The 18179-nt window shown below is 41.2% G+C and overlaps 1 protein-coding gene across 3 annotated transcripts in view; it reads right to left on the minus strand.

The window, feature by feature from the left end:
- Positions 1-18179, minus strand: part of ZMYM3 (zinc finger MYM-type containing 3) — a 486348-nt gene that overhangs the window by 307912 nt on the left and 160257 nt on the right. The window lies entirely within an intron of this gene.

Below are 18179 nucleotides of genomic sequence, written 5' to 3' on the forward strand. Positions count from 1 at the left end.
TCGTGCAGCAAGCTCAGATAGCTCTGATGAACAACACCTGAAGAAAAAACGCTGCAGTCATCTAAAAATGACTCTGAAACTAAAATACTTGCAGGGAAAGTAACAAGCAGCTGAAGACAGGATCCTTCAGATTGCCAAGTATCCACTAACAAGTAGAGACTACGTAGAGAGACCAATTTCCAGCAGGTGGAACAGAGCCCACAGAACAGCAGATTCTGCCCCTTACAGAAATAAGCCACCTGAACCAACCTCCTACACACAGGGCAGGACAAGGACCCTCCAGAGAGAGGAAACTAACCCCTCCAAAAGGAAGGGCACAGATAAAAACAGCGTGCACGTCCACAAGACATGAAGTCATAGTATGATCAAAACACGGACCAAATGAAAAATCATCCAGACACCTCTGTTGACTCAGCAGAGAAAAAACCTCCCTATAGAGGAGCACACTCCATCCGAAGGACAAGTCAGGCTAGGTCAAGTTTATAACCAGTACCCGAAGGTGGATGAGAACGCTGGCCTACCTGCTTGCAAGCCCAATAAGATAGCCCCTGTGTCGCAACATAGGGTCCCTGAAAAAAAACTGGGTCGTCCCGAACCAGTCCATCGGATCATAAGTCTCCAGACATTCAAGATGGATCCAAGACAAGAACTCCATACCCGGGAGCCAGAATCGTCCTAGAACGACCAACACCCTCAGGGAACCCAAGATACCCCCCCGTCTGAAGCAATCAGACCTCACAGGGGATGAGAACCGGGAAACCCTAGAACAGGTACAGGACTCACTCGAATTCCCAGCCCAAAGGGAAGAGAACACCCTTAGCCGGAGGTCAACACCCCCCCTCAGCAAACTACTAGGTTGCGACAAAGTCACACAATTTCTCTAGAGCCCCAAGGGCAGCACTAAGGGAAATGAAAACGAGAACAGAGTTACCCGAAAAAGTAGAAGAAAGGCTAGTCTTCATAATCCTTTCAGATTAACGTTCCAGTGGACCACACCCAAGGGAGAAGAATGCAAAGCATCCCGAACCCAGGCAGAAAAATATCCCCTAAGCAAAAAGCTTGGAAAAAGAGAACACCTCCTATCGCCCCTGATATGGAGACGACTAACTCCCGAAGGAAGACAAGGCCTCACTTCGCCAGAAAAAACAGACGAAGTCCAGAAAGTCTCGACCCAAAGGAAGAGAACCTCTAAAAGGAATAAGTCCTAAAAGGACACTTCCAAAGAGACCATGAAAGGCAAAACCGTAAGAACAGCAGTATGAAGGACCTAAATCCTCCAAGCCTATAACCCACAATGGGAAGGAACACACTAGTTTCTAAAATTGGAAACGACTGAGCATGTCGCCGCGGATCTCAACGAAGTCCCAGTCCACTAGATTGAAAGGCGAATGAGGACTGAACCAATCCCCCATGCCCCTAAGCAACCACGGACCCTCAAGTCCTCTCGGGATGCTAGTTGAAGTTTGTAAAACAAGACAATCACACAATCATATTGTGATCACTGGGCGCCCTTACCGGACCAACCGGCCTCAAAGACAGAAGGATTTGTACCCAGTCAGGACCAGCCTGAAACCAAGGGCCCCAGCACTGTCAAGGCCACAGTCTCTCCCCCGATGATGGAGGGATAAAGAACAGTCAGACAGACTTTTGTAAATAGAGCAAACAAAATCGTGAGTATCAATTCCAGAGAGTAAAGTTCCTGAAGGAAACATCACACCACAACATGAGCTTTAAAACAAATAAAAATCTTCCTCACCAGATGAAAATAAAAGATAAGGTAAGCCGTAGGTCATCGCCCAGGAAGAACAGACAGCCCAAAAGGGGTCCAAGACTTCCAAGCTCAGAACTGGAAAAGGATACACAAACAGACTATAAGAAGATTACTTCATCCCCTTATGTCTATGTATGCAAGACAGTCGAAGAGTAAGACTGAGAAACCTCAGACCCATTAAGAGTGGGATCCTCCAGCAACGCCAAAAACGTGCCTTAGTAGGTCTCGAAGGCGCACCAGTCTATAACGAAAGGAGCAACATACCTCCAACGGGAGAAAAGGAAACACAGGCCCCGAGGTTGACCCCCTGAGGCCTCAGGGGCAGTAGCTCCCCAGGAAGGCTAAAGTGGACCAGGCAATCCCACGCTTGATGAGCCCCGGTTAATTAAACACAGACAATATCGTAAGCACACTCCCGGGAGTTGCAGATGCGCCAGTGTCAAAGATATGGCCATGCGGAACTGTGTCGTAACCTCTGGTGAGAACACTCCCTAGAAAGGATAAGTAGCGTTTGGGTTACCTGCATGCGTAGTAAGAGTTGATGTTAGGGAACTTGTCTCATGAGAAAAAAAATCTCCAGAGACGGATGGCTCAATGGGCACTCGATTCCCCGATCCCGAGAAACCGAGCACTCTAAAATGGCATTCGGAACATAACTGATGGGCATGTATCACCCGGGCCAATTCATATTCCTTGCAAGAAGTAGAGTCTGAATCAGACATCCGTCTCCAAGAATCCTCCATAACTGGGACACTGCCGTCTCTAGAGAACCAGACACTAGCAGACCAGGATTTCTCCGTCGCCACGCGGTCAGGAAAACACGGTAAACCATGCAGTCCATGCAAAAGCGCGCCCGACCAAAAAGGCTGCGTCACTAGACATAGGCTGTTATGTTCCAAAATAGCCATGAGCCGAAGCAACACTACACAGTAGCAGACAATCGCATAACAAACATGATTATAAACCCCCCTGTTCAATAATGCCCCTCAGGAGATATTAACCCTTGATTCCTAGATACAAAAAGGAGCCTCACTGAGACCCTATGCTAAAGTTATCCCTAACGGTTGTAGCCCCTCTCGGATAAACAGTTGAAATTACAATACAGCCATGATGAAAATAAAATGAAACAATCTTACCAGAATCTACGCCGTGGAACAGGAACACGGCCCTTCAAGTGTGACAGATAGTAGCGTCGCCTCTGCCATGGACTAGAGAGAAAAAAGCAGGCAGCGAAACTCGTCAAAGCCGATTGCTTGTGGAGCTGTTAATATAAGTTGGGATGGTTTTGCAGAAAGACTCTCCCTGCATATCCGGAATTTAACTTTCACCCATGCTTTCACTGAGTGGCTGAATGGACTACTTAAAACTCCAGCCCCATCTCGAAGAGTACTACCCTCTATAAGAGACTATCGAAAACGTCTGACACTTCTCTGCCAACCTCCTGGGATGAAAGGCAAAGAATGAATGGGGGATGAGGAAAGTGGGAGGAGTATTTAAAGGGACACTGAACCCAAAATTTTTCTTTCATGATTAAGATAGAGCATGCAATTTTAAGCAACTTTCTAATTTACTCCTATTATCAAATTTTCTTCATTCTCTTGGTATCTTTATTTGAAATGCAAAAATGTATGTTTAGGTGCCAGCCCATTTTTGGTGAACAACCTGGGTTGTTCTTGCTGATTGGTGGATAAATTTATTCACCAATAAACAAGTGCTTTCCATGGTACTGAACCAAACAAATAGCTTAGATGCCTTCTTTTCCAAATAAAGATAGCAAGAGCACAAAGAAAAATTGATAATAGGAGTAACTTAGAAAGTTGCTTAAAATTGCATGCTCTATCTGAATCATGAAAGAAAAAATTTGGGTTCAGTTTCCCTTTAAGCATTTGGCTTTGGTGTCTTTGCCTCCTCCTGGTGGCCAGGTTCTAAATTCCCAAAAGTAATGAATGCAGCTGTGGAATCTTTCCATTTATTAAGAAAAGCAGTATTACGAGCAAACTCCGACCAAGGTAACAGGTCAGACCAGTTATTGTGGTAATATGAGACATAGCAATGGAGGAACTGTTCCAGAGCTTGGCTACACAGTTCCACAGCCCCATTGGACTGAGGGTTATAGGCCGAGGAGAAAGAAAGCTAGATCCCCATTTGGGCACAAAAAGGACTGCCAAAATAGAGACAAACTGGCTACCCATGTAAACGAAAGATGAAAAACTGTTTCTTTCCACAGAAGCAATTTTGGGGGCTGTTAGGGCACCCTATAAGGCACTTCTAAAAAACATAATTTATGCTTACCTGATAAATTTATTTCTCTTGTAGTGTGTTCAGTCCACGGGTCATCCATTACTTATGGGATATATTCTCCTTCCCAACAGGAAGTTGCAAGAGGATCACCCAAGCAGAGCTGCTATATAGCTCCTCCCCTCACATGTCATATCCAGTCATTCGACCGAAACAAGACGAGAAAGGAAAAACTATAGGGTGCAGTGGTGACTGGAGTTTTAATTAAAATTTAGAACTGCCTCAAAAAAAGACAGGGCGGGCCGTGAACTGAACACACTACAAGAGAAATAAATTTATCAGGTAAGCATAAATTATGCAAACACAAAAAGTCAGCGCACCCGGCTTTAAAGAAACTGAAGGCACACAGTAAAATTCTCAAGAAGTGAATTTAATGTAATGCATATGAAAAACATTACAAGACCAGAAGTGTATGGTGGCTGGCTCCACCGGACTTAAAAGATAAATAGGTCAGACGCGTTTCCTAGTGGATATATCACATATTCATCAGTGACCGTACTTCACACCCTCTGAATAGAGCCTTATATCTAGGCAGGGAACACTCCCATTTAAATGCCGGTCCAATAGTAAAAGGACCCAATGCTGGCCATAAGAAGTGGGTGTGTAGTAAGGAGTGATGCGTTAAAGCAGTTCACACTTCGTAACTTATAATAGGTAAACAGGTAATACATATCATAATTTGACATATAAAAAAAACAAACAACATTGTAAAAATGTTAAAAAATAAAGAATATAGATAAATAAATAAACCACCTGATACCCTAAATAAAAAATAATAAATAAAAAAGAGAAAGAAATTTTGCAAAGCGAAAATTTAAAGTGACAGTAAGGTAAATAGTAATACTATGTCAGACAATATCCAGGTGTAACACTGTAGTGATATTGCTATTGATCAACATATAACTTAACATCCCACTCTGAATTTAAACCAATAGGAAGGCGGGTATCCAAATGAAAAATCCAAAACACCTCTTTTTTTACTGAGGGTTAAACCTCTATTACCTCCTCTTGGGTGTCTAGGGATCATTTGGATAGCCTGGAATGTCAACAAAGAACTGTCTGAATTATGATATCTTCTGAAATGCAGGGATATTGGAGTAGTTGACTCCGGATCCTCAATGGAGCGTAGATGTTCCAAAAAACGGTCCTTCATGGCACGGGTCGTTTGACCTACATACTGCCTGAAACATCCCTTGCATGTCAGAAGATAAACAACATAACAAGAATTACAAGTTATGTGTTCTCTAATCTGAAAAGATTTGTTAGTAGCAGTGGACACAAAACTGTTCCCAAAAGTCGCATAGGAACAAGACTTGCATCTCCTGCTGCCACACCTGAAAAATCCTGGTTTAATCGAGAGCCAATTGGCTCTCAATGGTTTTCTAGGCAACATAGATGGGGACAGTAAGATCCCTAATGTTTGTGCCTTACGTGATACAAAACAGGTACCATCTTTCAATATGCTTTTGAGACTCTCATCAGTGTTTATAATGGGAAGTGCCTTGCGCACAATGTCACATTTTACCATATTCAACACTATATGTAGTAATGAATTTAAGTTTGTTTACCCTACTCTGTTTTTTGGAAGTATCGAACTGAAAAAGATCTTTTCTTGTTGTCTGATCAACTTCTTTTTTGATGTTCTCAAGTGCTGTTTCAGAGTACCCTCTTTCAATTAGTCTAACAGTTAAATCATGAGAATGCTTTAAGTAACTGCTAGAGGTACTGCAGTTACGTTTGACCCTTACAAACTGGCTTTTGGGAATAGAATTAATAGTATGTTTCGGATGGCACGACCGGGCATCTAGAATGGTATTTCCTGCACTCGGCTTTCTGAATAATTCAATGTCTATGCTTGAAGTCTCCAGATTTGAACACAATTCGATATCCAAAAAAGAAATCGAAGATTTGTTGACCTCCATAGTAAATTGGAGATTCAAAGAATTATCTTGAAGATACAACAGAAACTGTCCAAGAAGAGATTCTGGGCCTTTCCAAATAAGTAAGACGTCGTCTATATAGCGACCGTAGTAATGGATGTATTGCCTGAAAGGATTCCCATCTCCATAGACGCGGGACAGCTCCCACCAACCCATGTACAGGTTGGCATAAGAGGGGGCAAACTTGGCCCCCATCGCTGTCCCACGTCTCTGGAGATAGAAACCCCCCTCAAACAAGAAAAAATTATGGGTCAATAAATACTCTACAGAGTTCTTAATGAACAGTTTCAATGCCTCTTCATAATTGGAAAAATGATCCAAGAAAAATGTAATAGCCTCGATGCCCTTGTCATGAGGAATACAGGTATATAATGAGACTACGTCGATCGTGACAAATGTGTATTCCACACGCCATTCAAGGCTTTCCAACTGTCTAATCACATCAGACGTGTCCCTTATATAACCTGTTAAATTCAAGACAAATGGTTGAAGGTAACCATCAATGAGTTCTGAAAGTGGCTCGTTCAAAGAGCCAATCCCTGCCACAATGGGTCTACCGGGGGGATTAGTTGCATGCTTGTGAACTTTTGGCAGATAATGAAATATAGCCATAACCGGATGCTCTCTGTATAGAAATTCAAAATTTGATTGCTTAATAAGCACATCTTGTAAAGCTTTCTCGAGAATCTTTCGTAGTTCAGCTTTGTAAGAAAAAATGGGGTTAAATTTAAGTTTCTCATACACCGTAGCATCAAGCAGCTGCCTATATGCCTCTGTGAGATATGCCTCGCGGTCCAACACAACCACTTTGCCCCCCTTATCTGAGTTACGAATAACCAAATCATGATTATCCCTCAACTGTTTGATGGCTAGATGTTGTGTTTTAGATAGATTATCAGAATGTGACATTGTGCGCAAGGCACTTCCCATTCTAAACACTGATGAGAGTCTCAAAAGCATATTGAAAGATGGTACCTGTTTTGTATCACGTAAGGCACAAACATTAGGGAACTTACTGTCCCCATCTATGTTGCCTAGAAAACCATTGAGAGCCAATTGGCTCTCGATTAAACCACGATTTTTCAGGTGTGGCAGCAGGAGATGCAAGTCTTGTTCCTATGCGACTTTTGGGAACAGTTTTGTGTCCACTGCTACTAACAAATCTTTTCAGATTAGAGAACACATGACTTGTAATTCTTGTTATGTTGTTTATCTTCTGACATGCAAGGGATGTTTCAGGCAGCATGTAGGTCAAACGACCCGTGCCATGAAGGACCGTTTTTTGGAACATCTACGCTCCATTGAGGATCCGGAGTCAACTACTCCAATATCCCTGCATTTCAGAAGATATCATAATTCAGACAGTTCTTTGTTGACATTTCAGGCTATCCAAATGATCCCTAGACACCCAAGAGGAGGTAATCGAGGTTTAACCCTCAGTTATATGTTGATCAATAGCAATATCACTACAGTGTTACACCTGGATATTGTCTGACATAGTATTACTATTTACCTTACTGTCACTTTAAATTTTCGCTTGGCAAAATTTCTCTCTCTTTTTTATTTATTATTTTTTATTTAGGGTATCAGGTGGTTTATTTATTTATTTATCTATATTCTTTATTTTTTAACATTTTTACAATGTTATTTGTTTTTTTTATATGTCAAATTATGATATGTATTACCTGTTTACCTATAATAAGTTACGAAGTGTGAACTGCTTTAATGCATCACTCCTTACTACACACCCACTTCTTATGGCCAGCATTGGGTCCTTTTACTATTGGACCGGCAATTAAATGGGAGTGTTCCCTGCCTAGATATAAGGCTCTATTCAGAGGGTGTGAAGTACGGTCACTGATGAATATGTGATATATCCACTAGGAAACGCGTCTGACCTATTTATCTTTTAAGTCCGGTGGAGCCAGCCACCATACACTTCTGGTCTTGTAATGTTTTTCATATGCATTACATTAAATTCACTTCTTGAGAATTTTACTGTGTGCCTTCAGTTTCTTTAAAGCCGGGTGCGCTGACTTTTTGTGTTTGCTGAATTCTGTTGGAGCGGAGGTGGATCGCTCTTGTCCTCGCACCGGCTGTTGGATCCTGCTACGCTGTTACGTCATCACGACAACATTGGAGGAGGGATCATCTACGTGAAGGCCACTGCAGAATCTTACAACATCAAAAGCTGCCGTGTCTGAGCGCTCCCTCACGTTGGTTTGTAAGCATAAATTATGTTTTCTCTTGTTAAGTGTGTTCAGTCCACGGGTCATCCATTACTTATGGGATACCAATACCAAAGCTAAAGTACACGGATGATGGGAGGGACAAGGCAGGAACATTAAACAGAAGGAACCACTGCCTGTAGAACCTGTCTCCCAAAAACAGCCTCCGAAGAAGCAAAAGTGTCAAATTTGTAAAATTTTGAAAAGGTATGAAGTGAAGACCAAGTTGCAGCCTTGCAAACCTGTTCAACAGAGGCCTCATTCTTAAAGGCCCAGGTGGAAGCCACAGCTCTAGTGGAATGAGCTGTAATTCTTTCAGGAGGCTGCTGTCCAGCAGTCTCATAGGCTAAACGTATTATGCTACGAAGCCAAAAAGAGAGAGAGGTGGCCGAAGCCTTTTGACCTCTCCTCTGACCAGAATAAACGACAAACAGAGAAGAAGTTTGCCGAAAATCTTTAGTTGCCTTTAAGTAGAACTTCAGGGCACGGACTACGTCCAGATTATGCAAAAGACGTTCCTTCTTTGAAGGATTAGGACATAATGAAGGAACAACAATCTCTTGATTGATATTCCTGTTAGAAACAACCTTAGGTAAAAACCCAGGTTTAGTACGCAGAACTAACTTGTCTGAATGAAAAATCAGATAAGGAGAATCGCAATGTAAGGCAGATAACTCAGAGACTCTTCAAGCCGAGGAAATAGCCATCAAAAACAGAACTTTCCAAGATAAAAGCTTAATATCAATGGAATGAAGGGGTTCAAACGGAACACCCTGAAGAACTTTAAGAACCAAGTTTAAGCTCCACGGAGGAGCAACAGTTTTAAACACAGGCTTAATCCTAGCCAAAGCCTGACAAAAAGCCTGGACGTCTGGAATCTCTGCCAGACGTTTGTGTAAAAGAATAGAAAGAGCAGAAATCTGTCCCTTTAACGAACTAGCGGATAAACCCTTTTCTAAACCTTCTTGTAGAAAAGCCAATATCCTAGGAATCCTAACCTTACTCCATGAGTAACTCTTGGATTCACACCAATATAAATATTTACGCCATATCTTATGGTAAATTTTTCTGGTAACAGGTTTCCGAGCCTGTATTAACGTATCAATAACCGACTCCGAAAAACCACGCTTTGATAGAATCAAGCGTTCAATCTCCATGCAGTCAGCCTCAGAGAAAGTAGGCTTGGATGGTTGAAAGGACCCTGAATTAGAAGGTCCTGCCTCAGAGGCAGAGACCATGGTAGACAGGACGACATGTCCACTAGGTCTGCATACCAGGTCCTGCGTGGCCACGCAGGCGCTATCAGAATCACCAATGCTCTCTCCTGTTTGATCCTGGCAATCAGTCGAGGTAGCAACGGAAATGGTGGGAACACATAAGCCATGTTGAAAACCCAAGGGGCTGCTAGTGCATCTACCAGCACCGCTCCCGGGTCCCTGGACCTGGATCCGTAACAAGGAAGCTTGGCGTTCTGGCGAGATGCCATGAGATCCAGCTCCGGTTCGCCCCAACGAAGAATCAGTTGAGCAAACACCTCCGGGTGAAGTTCCCACTCCCCCGGATGAAAGGTCTGGCGACTTGGAAAATCCGCCTCCCAGTTCTCCACGCCTGGGATGTAGATCGCTGACAGATGACAAGAGTGAGACTCTGCCCAGCGAATTATCTTCGAGACTTCCAACATCGCTAGGGAACTCCTGGTTCCCCCTTGATGATTGATGTAAGCCACAGTCGTGATGTTGTCCGACTGAAATCTGATGAACCTCAGTGTTGCTAACTGAGGCCAAGCTAGAAGAGCATTGAATATTGCTTTTAATTCCAGAATGTTTATTGGGAGGAGTTTCTCCTCCTGAGTCCACGATCCCTGAGCCTTCAGGGAGTTCCAGACTGCACCCCAGCCTAGTAGGCTGGCATCTGTTGTTACAATCGTCCAATCTGGTCTGCGAAAAGTCATTCCTTTGGACAGATGAACCCGCGACAACCACCAGAGAAGAGAATCTCTGGCCTCCTGGTCCAGATTTAGTAAAGGGGACAGATCTGAGTAATCCCCATTCCACTGACTTAGCATGCATAGTTGCAGCGGTCTGAGATGTAGGCGCGCAAATGGCACTATGTCCATTGCCGCGACCATTAAGCCGATTACTTCCATGCACTGAGCTACTGATGGGCTTGGAATGGAATGAAGGACACGGCAAGCATTTAGGATTTTTGATAACCTGGACTCCGTCAGGTAAATCTTCATCTCTACAGAATCTATAAGAGTCCCTAGAAAGGGAACCCTTGTGAGTGGGAACAGAGAACTCTTTTCCATGTTCACTTTCCACCCATGCGACCTCAGAAATGCTAGAACTATCTCTGTATGAGACTTTGCATTTTGAAAACTTGACGCTTGTATCAGAATGTCGTCTAGGTACGGAGCCACCGCTATGCCTCACGGTCTTAGTACCGCCAGAAGCGAGCCCAGAACCTTTGTAAAAATTCTCGGGTCCGTAGCTAACCCGAAGGGAAGAGCTACAAACTGGTAATGCCTGTCTAGAAAGGCAAACCTTAGGTACCGATAATGATCTTTGTGAATCGGTATGTGAAGGTAGGCATCCTTTAAGTCCACTGTGGTCATATACTGACCCTCTTGGATCATGGGTAGGATGGTTCGAATAGTTTCCATTTTGAACGATGGAACCCTTAGGAATTTTTTTAAGATCTTCAGGTCCAAGATTGGCCTGAAGGTTCCCTCTTTTTTGGGAACCACAAACAGATTTGAGTAAAAACCTTGCCCTTGTTCCGTCCGCGGAACCGGGTGGATCACTCCCATTACTAAGAGGTCTTGTACACATCGTAGAAATGCCTCTTTCTTTATTAGGTTTGTTGATAACCTTGACAGATGAAATCTCCCTTGTGGAGGAGAAGTTTTGAAGTCCAGAAGGTATCCCTGAGATATGATCTCCAACGCCCAGGGATCCTGGACATCTCTTGCCCAGGCCTGGACGAAGAGAGAAAGTCTGCCCCCCACTAGATCTGTTTCCGGATAGGGGGCCCTTTCTTCATGCTGTCTTAGGGGCAGAAGTAGGTTTTCTGGCCTGCTTGCCCTTGTTCCAGGACTGGTTGCCTTTCCAACCCTGTCTGTAACGAGTAGCAGTCCCTTCCTGTTTTAGAGCGGAGGAAGTTGATGCTGCTCCTGCCTTGAAATTACGAAAGGCACGAAAATTACACTGTTTGGCCTTTGGTTTGGCCCTGTACTGAGGAAGGGTGTGACCCTTACCTCCAGTAATGTCAGCAATAATTTCTTTCAAGCCGGGCCCGAATAAGGTTTGCCCTTTGAAAGGAATATTAAGCAATTTAGATTTAGAAGTTACATCTGCTGACCAGGATTTAAGCCATAGCGCTCTGCGCGCCTGGATGGCAAATCCGGAGTTCTTAGCCGTTAGTTTGGTTAAATGCACAATGGCATCCGAAACAAATGCATTAGCTAGCTTAAGGGCTTTAAGCTTGTTCATAATCTCATCCAATGGTGCTGTGCGAATAGCCTCTTCCAGAGACTCAAACCAGAATGCTGCTGCAGCAGTGACGGGCGCAATGCATGCAAGGGGCTGTAATATAAAACCTTGTTGCACAAACATTTTCTTAAGGTAAACTTCTAATTTTTATCCATTGGATCTGAGAAAGCACAACTATCCTCCACCGGGATAGTGGTACGCTTGGCTAAAGTAGAAACCGCTCCCTCCACCTTAGGGACCGTCTGCCATAAGTCTCGTGTGGTGGCGTCTATTGGGAACATTTTTCTAAATATCGGAGGAGGGGAAAAGGGCACACCGGGTCTATCCCACTCCTTGCTAATAATCTCTGTAAGCCTTTTAGGTATAGGAAAAACGTCAGTACACACCGGTACCGCATAGTATTTATCCAGCCTACATAATTTCTCTGGGATTGCAACCGTGTCGCAATCATTCAGAGCCGCTAACACCTCCCCTAGCAATACACGGAGGTTCTCAAGCTTAAATTTAAAATTTGAAATTTCTGAATCCGGTCTCCCCGGATCAGATCCGTCACCCACAGAATGAAGCTCTCCGTCCTCATGTTCTGCAAATTGTGACGCAGTATCGGACATGGCTCTCGTGTCATCGGCGCGCTCTGTCCTAAACCCAGAGCTATCGCGCTTGCCTCTTAACTCAGGCAAATTAGATAATACTTCTTTCATAACATTAGCCATATCATGCAAAGTGATTTGTAAGGGCCTTGATGTACTTGGCGCCACAATCTCACGCACCTCCTGAGCGGGAGGCGAAGGTACTGACACGTGAGGAGAGTTAGGCGGCATAACTTCCCCCTCGTTGTCTGGTGATAATTTCTTTACCATTAAAGACTGACTTTTATTTAAAGTAACATCAATACAATTGGTACACATATTCATCTCTATCAGACATGTTTAAACAGACTAGCAATGAAGGCTAGCAAGCTTGGAAAAAACACAAAAAAAAACTGTCACAGTTGAAATAACAATGAACTAATTCAGTTATAGCCAACAATTTTAACAGTAAATGTATGAATTTAGCAGAGGATTGCACCCACTAGCAAACGGATGATTAACCCCTCAATACCCAAAAACGGATAATCAATTTAAGATTTAACGCTTTTATCACAGTCAAACACACTGTCACAGGTCTGCTGTGACTGATTACCTCCCTCAAAAATGAATTTTGAAGACCCCCGAGCTCTCTGGAGACGTCCTGGATCAAGGAGGAAGAAGCAGGAAGACTGTGCTAGAATTTTAACTGCGCAACAAGGCGCTAAAAAAGGCCCCTCCCACTCATATTACAACAGTGGGAGACCCGTTACAACGGTTTCTATGCAGAAATATACGTTAGCCATATGGAAAAAAATCATGCCCAAAAAGATTTATCACCAAAGTACCTCACAAAACGAATAACAAGCCAGTAAACGTTTTAAAAACAACTTTCCAGTGTTATGCAAAGTTATCACTAAGCCTGCTACCAGTCGCTTCTACTGCAGTTAAGGCTCATACATTTATTTCAGTATTAACAGTATTTTCTCAGTCAAATTCTAGTCCCTAGAAAATAACTCAACTGCGCATACATTTATCAGCCTGATACCAGTCGCTACTACTGCATTAAAGGCTGTACTTACATCATATGGGTAACAGCAGTGTTTTCTTAGTCAATTCCATTCCTAGAAAATATTACTGCACATACCTCATTAGCGGGGGACCCCGCATGCTATTCCCTTTTCTGAAGTTACCCCACTCCTCAGAATGTGCGAGAACAGCCAGTGGATCTTAGTTACGTCTGCTAAGATCATAGAAAACGCAGGCAGATTCTTCTTCTAAATACTGCCTGAGAGAAAAAACAGCACACTCCGGTGCCATTTTAAAATAATAAACTTTTGATTGAAGAATAATTAGGTAAAAAACTCCTATCTCCTCTCGCGACCTCCTTCTTTGTTGAGACTTGCAAGAGAATGACTGGATATGACATGTGAGGGGAGGAGCTATATAGCAGCTCTGCTTGGGTGATCCTCTTGCAACTTCCTGTTGGGAAGGAGAATATATCCCATAAGTAATGGATGACCCGTGGACTGAACACACTTAACAAGAGAAAGGTATCAATTGTCACATGCAAAAGCTGACATGAATTGTAGAGCTTAAGCAGTACCACTAAGTTATATGTAGACTTCTTAAAAATCTAAATCAGGATTAAATTCCTGATATTCAGACGACAATTTACAGAAGACAAGTCTGAGGAATCAGTATCTGAATATGTAAAGTCTTGCTTGACTGAACTGATCTGTACTAGAACCAGTTAAGTTAAAAGTAGGAAAATGAAGCAATAATCAATGTGCTGACTTAAGAGGCTTAGCTGCCCTAACTGCATAAATTGAGTGCAGAAAGTCTGTATAACTCCCTTGTATGGAAACAAAGTGAGTACAGATTAATTTAGGGAATTAAACAGCATTTGTTAGAATGCATAAAAAGATCCATACAGAACTGCAAAGCTAACCTGACAAAGAATAACATTGCAAATACACAATTAAAGGGACAGTCAACACCAAAATTGTTATTGTTTAAAAAGATAGTTAACGTTTTTAGTACTAATTCCCCAGCTTTGCACAACCAACATTGTTATAGTAATTGTTATAGAAGCTACCCGAAAATGTGAGCGTGTGCCTAAGGAATATAAAAAAAAAAAAAGACAATAGAATTGTAATAATGGCCGAGCTGTGCTATCAATTATGCTCCAATCAAAGTATAAAATGATTAAAGTAAAGACAGTTGAGCCTTTTTTAAAACTACAATTCATATAGCAAAACTATATACAGAATGGTTCCCTCAGTCAAACGTTGTCCCCAATATATATTAAGTAGTAAATGTCTCATTACCATAATACTATATATAATTTCAATCAATTCTATGTACATAATGTAGGTATGTCTCGCCTGGCTAGGATATACATACCTGTTATGTACCACTGCGAGCTATGCGAGTCCTTAGAGGTACTTACGTGATGTGCAACCACTCTACCGTTGCTTACCCAGCTGCAAAGATACTGCTTACAGTAGAGAAACCATCCATTGCTGTGACAGCGACAAATAGTGCAGAGTACAATGATGAGCCAATGTGAGGAGGCTAAGGGACCTGTCCCTTTGACAACTGTGGAAGGCCAGTGATAAACTCCCGCAGGAGAATTACATCCACTGCCTAAGAACCAGTATTCCCCTCTATAAAAATACAGGTTTTCTGAGGGGTCTGAGAACCCCTGTTAAAAATAAAAAATGAACTCCTAAGTTCTTCACCTTCTTCCTGTAAAGGCAAAGACTGGGGATAGCAGAGAGGTGAAATGTCTGGTATCTTTGCCTCCTATTAATGGCCAGAAGTAATGGCTTGTGGACTCTCATAACCTTATAAAAGAAAAAAGCTTTCAGTGGATGACCATTTTAACTAACTATTCACAGAACAATGGAAATTATTTTAAAGTAAGAAGAAAAGAAAAAAATGTACCCCATAAAACTATATATTCATATTTTTAATGTAGACAACCGAAGGTATTGAGACCCATTTTTGTATATTTCATGTCATCATTTGGCAGCAAAATACGATCATACAATAAAAAAACGTTTTCTCAGAAAAGTTTACGCACAACTACTGCAGTTATAAGACAAAAGGTTGTAATCCCTTTTGTTCAGGAATGGCAGACATGCATGATTTGGTAAACAAAAGGCCGCTGTTATTTGAAGCTGCCCACCACACTTCTGAAAACGACAGCTAAGAGGTTAATTTGTTATCCGTTAGGTATAATATATGATGTAGTGTAGGGATTATTGTCCCACGTGACACCTCCCTGATGCCTACCAAATTAATGTTAAAAATTAACTATTATGATTCAGAAATAGCATGAAGAAACTATCTAATTTTTTGGATTCATACCTTCTGAAACGCCAGCATCAACAGAGCATGTTTAAGAGTTCACAGTGAATAAGTCATTAGTATGAATTTTGGCTGAAGGCTGTCACACAATACAGTGGCCACAAACTGAAGCAAATTTTGAAAATTGTCAAAAATATAAAAAATCTAGTGCTTATTTAAAATTCAGAGTAAGTGCTACATCAGTCTTTTTTTATTATGCTTCAAATGCAATTCTACTGTATACAATGGTCATTCAAGCCTACGTATGTCTATATGTTGGGGGATAACCCCAAAATGTAAGAGCTTAACAACTATTCTTATATGTTTAGGGAACTGCTTAAATGGCTCAGCGCTTTTAGCAGAAGCTCTAGAGCAGGGGTTGTGAACCTATACCCAAAGGGCACTCATAACAGATCTGCTGACAATCCCACTCTGAGCTACCATCATACTACTTAGATTTATTGGTTTCAGTTGTCCAAGTGGTGGCTTACACAAAACCTTTTGGCTGTCCATAAAACATCTGCTTCATGCTCTAAGGCATCAAATGTGAGAAAATCAGTTTAAATTAAGCAAACTGTGGATAATAGTGCGCTGGTGTCGTGTATGAGGTATCAAACTCCTTGCTTATAAATTTAGATCCTTCAATCTAAAAGATATGAACTAGAAAAAAAGGGAAGTGTAGTAAGGGCGCTATCAGCTAAAGATACCTTTACATATAACAATTGTGTAAAAACAAACCTTTGTGATTAGTGTTTAATATCTATGTAGGCTGATGAATTTGTGCAGAAATGAATTGGACGAAATAATTGTAGGTAAAAACTAGTGGAAACACAATGTTAAATAGAAAATTCTCTAGACATAGAACACTGTGGTGAGCAGATATAAAGTGGATATATATGCAGTATATTTACTAAATGATTACACTAGGGATAAAGCTATTTTCTAAGCTGTCTTTATAGGATTGCAATGTATGGCAGGCTGATGCTAATGCCTATGTAAATAATCCTTATGAGGGATGCAAGAAATCTATGTCAACTACTAAATTGCAAAAAATATTGATTGGAATAATTATTAAAAAAAAGGATATGATTAAATACTGATGTAAACACTGATATAAAATAATAGAGTGGATAGTAGATTTTTTTAGGCATAAAACACTGTAGTTAAGTAAGGTCAGATACTGATTACGTACCAGAAAAAAATATATATATGGAACTGATGTCAATGCTAATAATATCTACTTATTGGTTACAATAATGATAAACTATGTTTCTATGATAATAATAATAATAATAATAATAATAATAATATACAGTCTTTGTTAAAATACAATGTTTACCAGAATTATGCAAATAAAAACATATACCATTAAAATATTTTTTTCAATTGGTTGACATCAATCTCTAAAATTCGTTAAGACAATAAAAAGTTCACTTTAAAAAGAGTCCATTACGGGTTACTTAAATTTTTAAAGTAGTGAAGTGGTGCAATCGTAGTTTTAAAGAGCATACCTTTTAAGGCTGTTGGGTAATCGCTTTCAAGGATCGTACCTTTATATACTATTTAGACTGCAGGGTATCCAAATTCATCCTGCGTCTAATAAGTTGTAAGTTACAGTTACCCGCTGTTGTATGTTATCGTACCTTTCAGCTTGGTTATTCAGAGCCGTGGATATCAGCGGCTTCCTGCAGTGTGTTTCTCGTGCTTTCGGCGTCTTACGTCACACCCGGCAATCTTGGGGGCTCGATCCACATCCACCAATCCTTGCTTAGAGGCTTGTCTGTGCTGTTAGCAACTGATTTTATAATGTTAACACTTGTAGAAATATATGTTGAGAAAATAGATTCCTTGTAGTATAATTGGTACCTGCCCTTAGTGCTGATGCACGCAGGTTTTATTTCAGGAAACATGAAATCAAAGCATATGATGTGAGGTCAACCCGGGTTGTTCAAATTCTTGTTCAAAGATATATTTTGCAACAAAGGTGCAGTGTTGCACAATTCAATTCATGTTATTTATCTCCCTCTTTTTGCTTCTTTTTGTGAGTAATCCCCTTCCTCTTTCCTCTAGACCCCTTTTTCTCCTTAGATTTGTTTCTGGTTCTAATTCTAATTTTTAGACGCAGGATGAATTTGGATACCCTGCAGTCTAAATAGTATATAAAGGTACGATCCTTGAAAGCCATTACCCAACAGCCTTAAAAGGTAAGCTCTTTAAAACTACGATTGCACCACTTCACTACTTTAAAAATTTAAGTAACCCGTAATGGACTCCTTTTAAAGGGAACTTTTTATTGTCTTAAATTTTAGAGATTGATGTCAACCAATTGAAAAAAATCTTTTAATGGTATATGTTTTTATTTGCATAATTCTGGTAAACATTGTATTTTAACAAAGACTGTATAGAAACAGTTTATCATTATTGTAACCAATAAGTAGATATTATTAGCATTGACATCAGTTCCATATATATATATTTTCTGGTACGTAATCAGTATCTGACCTTACCTAACTACAGTGTTTTATGCCTAA

Source organism: Bombina bombina, chromosome 1, assembly GCF_027579735.1.
Source record: "Bombina bombina isolate aBomBom1 chromosome 1, aBomBom1.pri, whole genome shotgun sequence".
Lineage (NCBI taxonomy): Eukaryota > Metazoa > Chordata > Amphibia > Anura > Bombinatoridae > Bombina > Bombina bombina.